A 12,877-nucleotide genomic window follows, 5' to 3' on the forward strand; every position below is an offset into this window, starting at 1 on the left:
ATAGGAACTCACATTTGAGGTGAAAAGGAAGCATAGAAGTTAAAATGGCACCAATCATGCCCAAGCAAGCTCATTGTTCACCTGACCATCCAAATGCCTAAAATATTGTTTTTCAGTTTTGAGCTCTCCATTTTGCTTACTTATAACTGTTCTCCAATTGTTTTGAAGCTGCTGTATGAAGTTTGGACCTTACAGCAATGGGACCATTTGAAAATGATACCATGTATATTGCTTGTATTCTTAATATCTCCACTATGGACACTACTATTATTGTGAAGTTCTCAATTCAAGTGACCGTACCGTCTTTCACAGCTGATGTGCATTTTGGCAAATGACACAGATCAATGCAGTTCATTGATTTCAAAGTAATTTGTTGTCGAACAGGCTCACTGAAATGTGTGTCCTCAGACTAGTGAGCTGTAACACATTCTGAGAGCTTGCTTTGTACCAGATGATCCCTCAACAACTGTCATCACTACAATTACTTTATTATCCACAATTGTATTGTACTGAGGCACCTCAGAGTGCAACATGCTATATGGAAAAAAAAAAATTTTCTTGCACATTCTTTAATGTCCACTTTGAAATGCTATGAAACATCCTTTCATAAATGTTATGAATAAAGTTTATTTTGGGGGAAAAAATAACTTCATCATCTCTCTTACTTCATCAAAGCCCTGTGGAAAACACGATGGTGGATCCTGTTGGATGGTTCCCTGCAGCAGATTGTCAAAGTCATTTGGCAGAATGCCTCATGGCCAGAACATTCAAACAAGCACCAGCTGGTGGTGAGAAGTGTCCTCATCGTCAGATCCTCCCTGCCGCCAGGAATCACATGCACATACATTGCTTTTGAGGCAACTGTGGTGGGAAAGAAACTTTTGGAAAGAAGGTCTGGAAAAAGATGCAGTAGTTTTGTCAAGGTTCTTCTCGAGGAGATCCATGATGCAGTATTCTTGTGATCTCAGGGCTGCTCCCAAGGATGCACACTAAGATAAACATCAACTGCATCTGGCAGGCCAACAACTCTTTGGCCTGCCCAATAACTCTTGGTCTGCCAGTGCAAAGAGTTGTCAACGATTAATTGCCCATTCCAAGATCTAAGACTATCTAAGGCCCTTTCAGCCATAGTGCACCAAGGGGCTAGAAACTGGGTAAAATCCTTGAGGCTGTATGTTTGATATGCAATGAAACTGTACATATTAAATGTAATTACAAATGTAGTGAGTAACATACAGTATTGGAAGACATTGATTTGTTTTGCACTTTACATATCTGTTCAAAGTTGAAATGATAGAATGTACTTCTATAAATGTTAAAAATAATGTATATTTTTGGAAAAAAAAATTACTTCATCATCATTGGCACCCTGTGTCTCACTCAGTTTTCCTGATGAACCTTGCTATGATTTTATTCCGCAAATGCGTGGTTTTATGTTAGTGTCAATTTCAATTAAGGTGTGGATGATGGCTGGTGCTCCGATGAAAGTTGCTCAGGATGTGTCTTGAAGATCACAGAGTTCTCGTTATTCTAGGAAGAAAGCAGAGGGAGAATTATGGGCTCCGAAGCATGTTTATCAATTTCAGTACTGCATTGTCATTGGAAGGGTATTACATACTTTAATAAACTTTTGCATGGTGTTATGGGTCCGGGCTTACAGAACCCCAAAGTGTTTCATGGAGTTCAACCGACCCACAACTTTTAATAGGTTGTGGTGTGGGAAGCACACGGCGTACTCCCCAGGTGTGATACAGCAATTATGGACAAATGGTTTTTAAAACAAAACAATGTTTATTCTATGAACTCAAGTTAACCTTTTAAAAACAAACATTGAATATCTTAACACCCATTACTTCAAAGATAACCCCAAAAGACTACAACACTAAATAATTCTTCAAACTGTTTCTTTAAACATCCAAAAGACTTCAAGCCTTCAAAAACAGACATGAGGTTACATTCAATATACTTATAGTCTTTGGATTTGCAGGCATCAACAGACCAGCTCTGTGTTTTCTTCCTGCAGCTCTCAGCAAAACACACAGACACTTCCAGCTGCCTCCTCAAAACTGAAACCAAAAGCAGAAGTGAGCTCAGCTCACCCCACCCTCTGACATCACTTCAGTAATATGATCAGCTCCATTTCTTAAAGGTACATTGCTTAAACATCCATTTCTTAAAGGTACTCTCACATGACAATGGACCCATTAGTCGAACATTACACTGTTGAATATATTATCAATATGGAACATACCAGCTGGTCTCTGCAGACATCAACCTATCTCATGAATGAATTCTGCAGTCTCCCTTCTGAATATATCTGTTCATATATGTAATGAGTTGTTTGTTCACACATCCACCATCTAACCATCTATTCCATGATATGCCCTATTGTTATATCTTACAATTGCTTTCAAACAAAGAGCAGTGTGGATTAACATAGGTTGATTTAGCCACAGAAATACTTTTTACGATATATTTTCTTTGCCATCCAGGCATATTTAGTATTTGTTATGTTCACTTTTCAACCTTTGTTGTTTTATCTTTGTTAATAATGCGCTGCCAGCGCAGTATATTTTGTATTTTTTAATGGTTTTCATTTATATTGTGCCATTTGAATTGTGCAGCAGCTGCATCATAATATTGATAATTTATTGTTGTGTCCTTATATCATGCAGCTTTTTAAAAAAAAGTCCAGAAAGGCATCCAGAGATGTTCGCGCAGAATTCACATACGATCTATTGCTTTGCAACTGGCCATATATCATACTTGCATCCTGTCTTCCTGCAGTAAGAATGTCACTGCTAGTTTTTTCTCTCATGTAGTTCAGAAGCTTGTCTGCAGCCTGGTTACTAGGTCTGAGTTTCGATTGGACTTTTTAAAAAAAAATGTTGCACACTCCATGAAGAATTGATGCATTTAATTATATATACAGGGTAAGCAGCTACGAGAGCAATGTTAAGGATTATTACTGCAGATGTGCCATAATTGGTTGTTTTTCTCAATATCACTGATGAAATCACACTTTCAAGATTGCACATTTCAAAGCTCCTGTGATTCCACTTTTAGGTCAAAAGTAACACCAGAACAGTATTTAACATCGAAACGACAAAATGTAAAAATAGAATGACATAGAATATAAAGCACCAAAACTGGCCAGGCCATTTATCCCAGCCAGCCCTTGACAACATTTATGTTGTGCTTAGGCCTCCTCCCATCCTTTCTCATCAAATTCTGTCAGCATAACCTCTATTCCCTTCTACCTCATATGCTGTATTAGCTTTGTCTTAATTGCATCTATACTTATTAATCTCAACTATTCCCCGTAGCAGCAAGTTCCATGTTTTTGTCACTTTCTGGGTGAAGAAAATTCTTCTAAAATTGCTACTTGAGTTCTTACTTCTAATATTGCTCTTCCCCACAAGTGGAAACACTTAGTGTGTTTATTCTATCACTATCTTTAATAATTTTTTAAACCTCTGTTAGGTCACCCTGGAGCCTTATCTTATTAAGAGAAAAGAGCTCCAGCCTGTTGATCCTCCCTTGATATGTATAATCTCTCAGTTCTGGGATCATCCTTGTAAATTCCCTTTGCATCCCCTTCAGTGTAACAACATCCATTTAATAATATGGTGAACAGAATTGTATTCAGTATGCCAAGTCTGGCCTAATCACAAGTATACTTACGTGTGAAATAGATTATGTTTTACATGCACTGAATAAGGGAAATTCCTATCACCCATCCACATTGATGGAAGTTGCCAATTGTTTGACATAAATTTTCCACCAGTGTTTAGCCAAGCAAGACCTGTGCATGTTTGGCCAGAGAGGTGCAGGGTAGCCAGCATAAAGGGTGATAGCGAGTGAAATGCTTGATCTAAATTTCACGGTGGAACATTGCGGTTACAAGGCTAAATCATGGGTACGTACCATACATCCGTTCCCATCAAGCAAAATGAGCTGGTGCCAACTAGAAAAATATTACTTGTAGATAGTATTGAAATTTCAGGATTCAGTTTACATGAAAACGTGCGGACACAAGTACCAAAACCAAAAGATTTGGACATCTGCCAGAACGCTGATGAGGACAAAAGGCAAGGATGCAGCTTTACGCACCGACTTCAGTCATTGTGTGTGTTAGCTGTGGCTCAGTTAGTAGCACTCTGAATCACGTCTCAGTGTTGCAGACTGGCACACTGGAATGTCCAGGGCTAAGGGCTGAAGGAAGCACTAGAGCTTGGGGCAGCAGATCCATGGAGAACTGCCTATGTCTAAGGCCCTCCTGCCGTACTACACGGAGGGTCTGGAAACCTTGTAAAAACTTCTTTGACTGTCTGCGATAGAATAAATGTTGTAAATATGACCTGAGATTGTAAGTGTAGTGAGGCACCGCAGGGTGCCAGTGTAATGAAAGGAATTGATCTGTTTTGCACTTTATGTAACTCAAATTTGAACTGTTATGGCATGTGCTTTTATAAATTTTATGAATGAAATATAATTTTGGAACATAAAAGCACTTTTGCCTCTGAGTCACAAGGGTCCAAGTTCAAGTTGTACTCCAGGGATGGGATTCTCCGTCGGTGGGATCCAGGCTGGCACTGCCAAGGTGCCAGGCTGTAAGTACCAAGTTGCCCAGGTGACAAGGGGAGTGCCAGGATACTTACTCTACCCTGTCGCCAACCATCAGGGAGGCCTGAGAGACCCCCAAGGTGCCATCACGCCTGGTCCACAATTGTGGAAACCAGAGCTAAACGACGCCTGGTGGAAGCCTCATAGGCGCAGCCACTGACTCCCAGGTACCTGATTGAGGCCTCGATAGCACAGCTGTTGACTCCCGAGCTCCGGATGAATATGGCACCTGGACATTTAAATGAGCCTAATGTCTCATTTAAATATCATTATCTGGATCACGCCCAGCGAGTGCACAACCCAGATCACACCTGGAGTCGCTGGTTGGATGACTCATGCGTGGTTTCCTGCATGGTACAGAACCCGATTTGGGGCTCTCGCGGGATTCGCCCATCGCACCTTGCTCGTGGTGGGAAAATCATGCCCCAGATCTTCTGACACTTTGTCAAAAAGAAGTAGGGGGAGGGGGCCAGCAGGGTGGCACAGTGGTTAGCACGGCTGCCTCACGGCACAGAGGTCCCAAGTTCGATCCCGGCTCTGGGTCACTGTCTGTGTGGAGTTTGCACATTCTCCCCGTGTCTGTGTGGGTTTCACCCCCACAACCCAAAAATGTGCAGGTTAGGTGGATTGGCCACGCTAAATTGCCCCTTAATTGAAAAAAAGGAAAATCGCTCATTGTCACAAGTAGGCTAAAATGAAGTTACTGTGAAATGCCCCGAGTCACCACATTCCGGCGCCTGTTCGGGGAGGCTGGTACGGGAATGAATTGGGTACTCTAAATTTATTTTTAAAATTTTTTTTAAAAGACGTATGCATGTTTTGTGCCATTGCTCTGGTGTGGCTCTGGTGTGGCTGAGCCTCATAGAGTTAGCGAGCACAGCTCTACTGAGATCAGGGCGTCATTTTAAAAGGGTGTTGGATCACAAAGTTCAAATACTGCCCCACCTACTCACTCCACCACCATTGCTGGCATTGGGCGTTAGTGGTAATCCCCCCACCCTGAACAACATCCCCGGACCTGTCCCTGCTATCTTGGCATTACCAATGTGTCATGCCAGGGCACTGCCCTGCCATATCCCTGACAACTCGGGGCTATACTGGCCTCGCACCTCCAACGTATTCATCTCGATTGCTGGAGCGCAGTGGTGATTCATGCCAGCAGGGGGACAGAAGATATGGCATTATTTAAATGAATGCAAATTGATGGGCAGCACGATGACAAAGTGGTTAGCACTGCTACCTCACAGCGCCAGAGTGACTGCGGAATTTGTACATTCTCCCTGTGTCTGCTTGGGTTTCTTCCGGTGTGGTGATATGTCTGTGTGCTATATCATAGTTGGATGGCGTGTGAACTCCAAACAATTTTCCTATTTGTATTCAAATCTTTAGGTTTTTTTCTTTTTTTTAAATAGATTTAGCGTACCCAATTCATTTTTTCCAATTAAGGGGCAATTTAGCGTGGCCAATCTACCAACCCTGCACATCTTTGGGTTGTGGGGGCGAAACCCATGCAAACACAGAGAACGTGCAAACTCCACAGGTACAGTGACCCAGGGCGGGACCTGGGACCTCGGCGCCATGAGACAGCGATGCTCACCACTGAGCCACCATTCTGCCCCAAATCTTTAGTAAATATAAAAGAGAATCAGAAATCTCGTGTGAAGCAAAAAGTGTTTTTTTGCAATGACTGGAGTGGCGTTGAAATTTGAGCACCAGCTCCCTCTAGGATTTTTTGTTGAAACTGATGAGCTAACATAGAATATTATCGCCTTAGAAGAGGTGGGCATTTTCCAATAATCTGCAAATGATACGTATAAAATAGGCAACATTATTGTCATCATTTGTAGCAAAGTAACTCGGAGCACTTGCAAATTCCACACATGCACATTCTCCCCGTGTCTGCGTGGATCTCACCTCCACAACCCAAAGATGTGCAGCGCAGGTGGATTGGCCAGGCTAAAAAACTTCCCCTTAATTGGAAAAAAGTAATTGGGCTCTTAAAATTTATTTTAAAATAGCAAATTCCATTCGTTTCTGATGTACACTGTTGCTGTGGTATTTGGAGAGTGCGAATTTAATACCCTGGGGATCATTGTATCAATCAAGGTCAACATCTTGTACAGGATTTTCTGGCCTCCCAGCCACATGTTTCTTGACAGTGGGAGAAGGCACTCTGTTAGCTGGTGGCGGGATTCTCTGCTCCAGCCGCTGTCAATGGAAATTCCCATTGAAGCCACCCAACGCCATTAGGAAACTGTGGGTGGGGGGTGCGCTAATGGCATTACTAGAGAATCCTGCCACCAACAAACAGCCAGATAATTCCAGCCCTTGTGTTTATGTAGTACCTATAACATCATAAAATGTCCTACTGCACTTCAGCCAAGTGTTATCAAAGAAAATTTGAAGATGAACCACATAAGAAGATATCAAGACAGACTTCATCAAAGAGGTATGTTTTAAGGGAAGTCTGAAAGGTGGAGACACAAAAAGATTTAGGAACGGAATTCTAGAATTTAGGGCGATGGCAGCTGAAGGCACAGCCATTAGTGGTGGAGGGATTAAAATCTGGAACCCTCAAGAGGCCAGAACCAGAGGAGAACAAATATCTTGGAGTGAATTAGGGTTGACAAGGTTAATAGGGAAGAGATAGGGAAGGGCAAGACCGTGGAGCGATTTAAAAACAAGAATGAAAATTTTAAAATCCAAGGGCTACTTATAACCAGGAGCCTATATAGGTAGCGAGCACAGTTTTGATTGGTGAATGGAACTTGCTATGAGCTAACTTATGAAGCCTATGGTTTTTCACAAAGGGATGAATTGACTTTAGTTGCCCCTGAGGCAACTGGCAGAGTGAATAAGGCAGATTTTCTTTCCTGCTAGGGAAAAAAATGGGAATCCTGTCAGCAGCCCACTAAATTCAACCTCAGAAGATCAGCCAAATTTTTCACACAGGCGGTTTACTCCGCACCTCCACCCCTCCCCACATCGCTCACTGACAGATCAGGGGTGAGTCGTCTCCATAATGCTGGGAAGCAGCAGCCTGATTTAATGGCTGGCGTGCCGTTTTGTGACTAAGTTCCTGGCTTCTGCCCCCATATGGAAGGATGTCCCACTTTCCCACTTCCGAGAGCTGTTGTCCCGAACAGGGCACTCGGAGCTCTGCACTTCCAGCAGCACCCTTGGAAGAAGTGGTCATTGCTGGAACTGCAGCAGTCCTCCACGAAGTCAGACAGTATTTTATTTGTACACTCAATTATAAAATGTATGCCATCGATTTACAGGCTCCACTGACTTCCTTCATCTTCTCTTCAGCATTCCTGCTGAAAAACTTTGCCTTGATGATAACTGGCTGCTTTGGCATTCTTCCTTTGCCTAGGACTTTATAGTAACCAACATGCACATCATCAATAACATGCTCTGGCAACTGTTTCTCTGAAATCGCGTAGCGGGGGAGGGGACAAGCGGGAGCAGTACACAACAGTGACCGGATGGCGTGGAGCGCGTCAGGGAGGACCTTCTGCCAGCGGGCGACTGGGAGACTTCTAGACCGTAGGGCCAGAAGGACGGCCTTCCAGACCGTAGCATTCTCCCTCTCCACCTGCTCGTTTCCCCTGGGGTTGTAGCTGGTAGTCCTGCTCGAGGCGATGCCCTTACTGAGCAGGTACTGACGCAGCTCATCGCTCATGAATGAGGATCCCCGATCGCTGTGAATATAAGTGAGGAAATCGAACAGGGTGAAGATGCTGCGCAGGGCCTTGATGACTGTGGCAGAGGTCATGTCAGGGCAAAGGCCAAAGGAAAACGTGAGTACTCATCAACAACGTTGAGAAAGTACACGTTACGATCAGTGGAGGGGAGTGGCACTTTGAAATCCATACTGAGGCGTTCAAAAGGGCGGGAAGCCTTCACCAGGTGGTCCTTGTCTGGCCGATAGAAGTGCGGCTTGCACTCCACACAGACTTGGCAGTCCCTGGTCATGGCCTTGACCTCCTCTGTGGAGTAGGGCAGGTTGAAGCCGGGTGACCTCCGGGTGACAGAGGTCGTTGTGGCGTTGTGGATAGCCCATAACCGGTCAGCCTGCGCGTTGGTGCAGGTGCCACGGGACAGGGCATCTGGGGGCTCATTGAGCTTCCCAGGACGATACAAGATGTCGTAGTTATAGGTGGAAAGCTCGATCCTCCACCGCAAAATCTTGTCATTCTTAATTTTGCCCCACTGCGTGTTGTTGAACACGAAGGCAACCGCCCGTTGGTTTGTGAGGGGAGTAAATCTCCTGCCGGCCAGGTAATGCCTCCAGTGCCGCACAGCTTCCACAACGGCTTGCGCCTCCTTTTCAACAGAGGAGTGTCGAATTTCGGAGGCATGGAGGGTACGGGAAAAAAAGCCAAAGGCCTCCCTGCCTGGTTAAGAGTGGCTGCCAGGGCAAAGTCAGACGCATCGCTTTCCACCTGGAACGGGATGGATTTGTCCACGGCGTGCAGCGTGGCCTTGGCAATTCCAGATCTAATGCTGTTGAAGGCCAGGCGGGCCTCAGCCGTCAGGGGAAAAGTGGTGGACTTAATGAGTGGGCGGGCTTTGTCTGCGTAGTTGGGGACCCACTGGGTATAGTAGGAGAAGAACCCCAATCACCTTTTTAGGGCCTTGGGGCAGTGGGGGAGGGAGAGTTGCAGGAGGGGGCGCATGCGTTCGGGGTCAGGCCCTCGGACTCCGTTTTCCACGACATAGCCGAGGATGGCTAGCCGGGTTGTGCGGAAAACGCATTTCTCCTTATTATATGTCAAATTAAGGAGTCGGGCGGTGCGGAGGAATTTTTGAAGGTTGGCGTTCTGGTCCTGCAGGTCATGGCCGCAGATGGTAACATTATCCAAGTATGGGAATGTGGCCTGCAGCCCGTACTGGTCGAACATTCGGTCCATCGTTCGTTGGAAGAACGAAACCCCGTTGGTGACGCTGAAGGGGGACCCTGAGGAAATGGAAGAGACGGCCATCTGCCTCAAAGGCAGTGTATTGGTGGCCCTCCCGTCGGATAGGGAGCTGGTGGTACGTGGACTTCAAGTCCACCGTAGAGAAGACTCAATACTGCACAATCTGATTGACCATGTCAGATATGCGCGGGAGGGGGTATGCAACGAGCTGCATGTACCGGTTGATCGTCTGACTGTAGTCGATGACAATCCGGTGTTTCTCCCCGGTCCTGACGACCACCACTTGTGCTCTCCAGGGGCTATTACTGGCCTAAATGATCCCTTCCCTCAGGACTCGCTGGACTTCTGACCTGACGAAGGCCTAGTCATGAGCACTGTACCGTCTGCTCCGGGTGGCAACGGGCTTACAGTCGGGGTGAGTTTTGCGAAGAGCGAGGGAGGGGCGATCTTCAGGGTCGCAAGGCCTTGGCTACAGACGGTGAGAGGGGGCAGGGGTGCCCCGAACTTCAGGGTTAGACTACGGAGGTTGCACTGAAAGTCTAAACCCAGTAGGAGAGGGGCGCAGAGATGGGGGAGGATGTAGAGTTTGAAATTGGCGTATCTGACGCCCTGTATTGCCAGGTTGGCGGTGCAGTACCCTGGATCTGCATGGAGTGTGATCCGGAAGCTAGGGATATGACTTGTGAGACGGGGAGGACCCGGAGGGAACAGCGCCTTACCATGTCCGGGTGGACAAAGCTATCGTGCTCCCGGAGTCGAAGGGGCAGGACCTCTCCTGCCCGTTGAGGCTGATGGCCATCGTCGAGCTTTGAAGATGGCAAGGCCGGAACTAGTCGAGTTGAATGGAGCTGAGTTGATGAGTGTCGTTCTGGTCGCAAAATGGCGGCGTCGATGAAGTTGGACAAAATGGCTGCCCCATGGATTGCACACAGCGTTTGACGTCGATGATGTCAAACAAGATGGCTGCCCCCATGGATTGCACATAGCGAGTGACGCGTCAGCAGAGGGCACTCCGGGCAGGCACGATGCCACGCTATGGGGTCTGTGAGTCTCAGACTGGGCTTGACAGGCTTTAGGTATTTGATTTTCATTTCTAGGCTTAGCTAGGCATACTTTAGCGTAGTGCCCCTTCTTGCCACACTCATTACACGTGGAGTTGCGAGCCGGGCAATGCTGCCTGGGGTGCTGGCCCTGAGCGCAGAAGTAACAGCATGGTCCTCCGTAGCTGGATGGCTGCCGCGCGGCGCAGGAATGAGGCACGCCTGGGTCGGGCGATGGCTGCGCCTCCGACGTCCCCGAGGATGCCGCTTGGTCGGATGGGAAGGCACCCAGGCTCTGGAAAGCCACTTCCAGTGAGGTAGCCAGCTTCACAGTCTCCTCGAGGTCGAGGGTCCTCTTTTCTAGAAGCCGCTGCCGGGTGTAGCTGGACCGGACACCTGCCACATAGGACCATCAGCTCCGTGTGCTCGACCGCTGTGACAGTCCTGCAGTTACAACTGCGGACGAGTACTCTCAGTTCACGTAGGTATTCAGCCAGTGACTCACCCTGGCGCTGTCGCCGCGTGGTCAGGAGGTGTCGAGCGAGTACCTCGTTCACTGGCCTCATGAACTGTCGTTTGAGGAGCTCCACAGTCTCTGTGTATGAGGCTGCGTCTCCGATGAGCTGGAAAATCCTGTGGCTCACCCGGGTGTTGAGGAGACACTGTTTAAATTCCGGGGAGACCTCGGCGGTGAAGGAGCTGAGGTAGTCAAAGCAATTGAGCCAATGCTCAAATATTGCCGTAGCCTCCGGCGCCTGCAGGTCAAGATCGAGGCGTTCTGGTTTTAAAACTGCTTCCATGTTAAAACAAATTCTAGCTGATTAAATTGATACCAATCAATCCAGTCGAAACAGTAGTTAACAAGAACTGTGGTTTTAATCAGCTAGAATGTGCCACCAGTAGCTTCTCCCGCTGAGAGGCTGTCCCGGCTCGATGGGTTATATACCTTCTCAGAGGATCGGAGCCACAGGGGTGGAGTCAACAACAACATCAACACAACAACAGTAACAGTGAGTAAATACAATAATATATACAACAGCCGTACGTGGCTCACCACAGTTACTATCACCATTGAAGCCCCCCCCCCCTCCTTTCCATTGGGCACAGGGTGCCTGAACAGGAGTGACACCCTCCCCCTCAGCCCATAGCCAGGCAAAACACCTGCAGAGGCAGGTAGGCAGCAGGAACATCTTAACTGATTTTATGCCCTCCTCGATCTGCGAGTGCGCTCCTGATGAGTTGGGGGGAGGGGGGTGTTAGGGTTCGGATAACCCAGCCCCCAGGTGGACACAATACTGCTCTATATCAAGTTTCTATAAGGATACTGCCAGAGTGGGAAATTTCAACCTTTAATTTAGATATTTTGTTTTGAAATTTTGTGGCATGTTAATTTGGTCACTGCAAATTACTCGGTATTGGAACAAATCCACATCATTGGCCATTAGTCAGACACTTCAAACAAGGATGATGGATTCTCCTGTTGCTTCAATGGATCAGTGTTCAGCAAGAAGATCAATTGTTCACTGCCCAAGTTGTGTCATTTTGTATGTGACGTTAAACCAAATCTTAGTTTGCAGGTTCCACCTTAACTAATACGTATGAAGTCACTGTTGGACAGGTAGGCGAAGGCACTGGTTTTGCATCGTGCTCACTTGTCCTGTAGGGACTGGTTCTGCTCTCCTCGAATGTTGAGATTGCTTAATGATAGGCAATTCTCCATTTAGTTCTTTCCTGGGGATCCCCCTCCCCCCCCCCCCCCCCGGGGGATCCCCCCCACCCGCCATTACAGGCTCCTTGATTGGCTTTCAGAGTGTCTTTGATTTGGGGAATCATAGCGTGGTTTCCCATGCTCGCCTGAGTGTCAAATAACACCGTAGCTTTTTAAAAATTGATTTACTGGATGTGGGCGTCACTGGTGGGGTCAGCATTTATTGCCCATCCCTAGTTGCCCTTCAGAAGGAGGTGGTGAGTTGCCTTCTTGAACCACTGCAGTTCTTGAGGTGTATGTACACACACTTTGCTGTTAGGGAGGGAGTTCCAAAATGTTGCCCCAGCGACAGTGAAGGAACGGCGATATATTTCCGATAGTTAGGCAGGAAGCAGCTGACCCAGCAAAGCTGAACTCTGATGAGCAAGTTCTTGATACCAGGTGGGCAGAACCTCGCCCAAACTTCGGTGTTCGGGATTTTAGCCAGCCACTTGATGTTCCAGGTAGATTGAAGGCAGCAAAAGAGGAATGCATCTCGTAGCTTTATGTGGTGCCAGTAGATTGTCCATGCCTCACAG

General features: G+C 46.8%; 1 long non-coding RNA gene across 1 annotated transcript in view; it reads right to left on the reverse strand.

Annotated features, from left to right (window-relative positions):
• Positions 1–499: 499 nt before the first annotated feature.
• The window catches only part of LOC140395395 (uncharacterized), an 83,943-nt gene continuing 71,565 nt past the window's right edge, over positions 500–12,877 (reverse strand). Inside the window, exon 3 of the long non-coding RNA XR_011936172.1 lies at positions 500–1,530. This is a non-coding gene — a long non-coding RNA (uncharacterized lncRNA). The remainder of the gene's footprint in view (positions 1,531–12,877) is intronic.

Source organism: Scyliorhinus torazame, chromosome 18 (genome assembly GCF_047496885.1).
Source record: "Scyliorhinus torazame isolate Kashiwa2021f chromosome 18, sScyTor2.1, whole genome shotgun sequence".
NCBI lineage: Eukaryota > Metazoa > Chordata > Chondrichthyes > Carcharhiniformes > Scyliorhinidae > Scyliorhinus > Scyliorhinus torazame.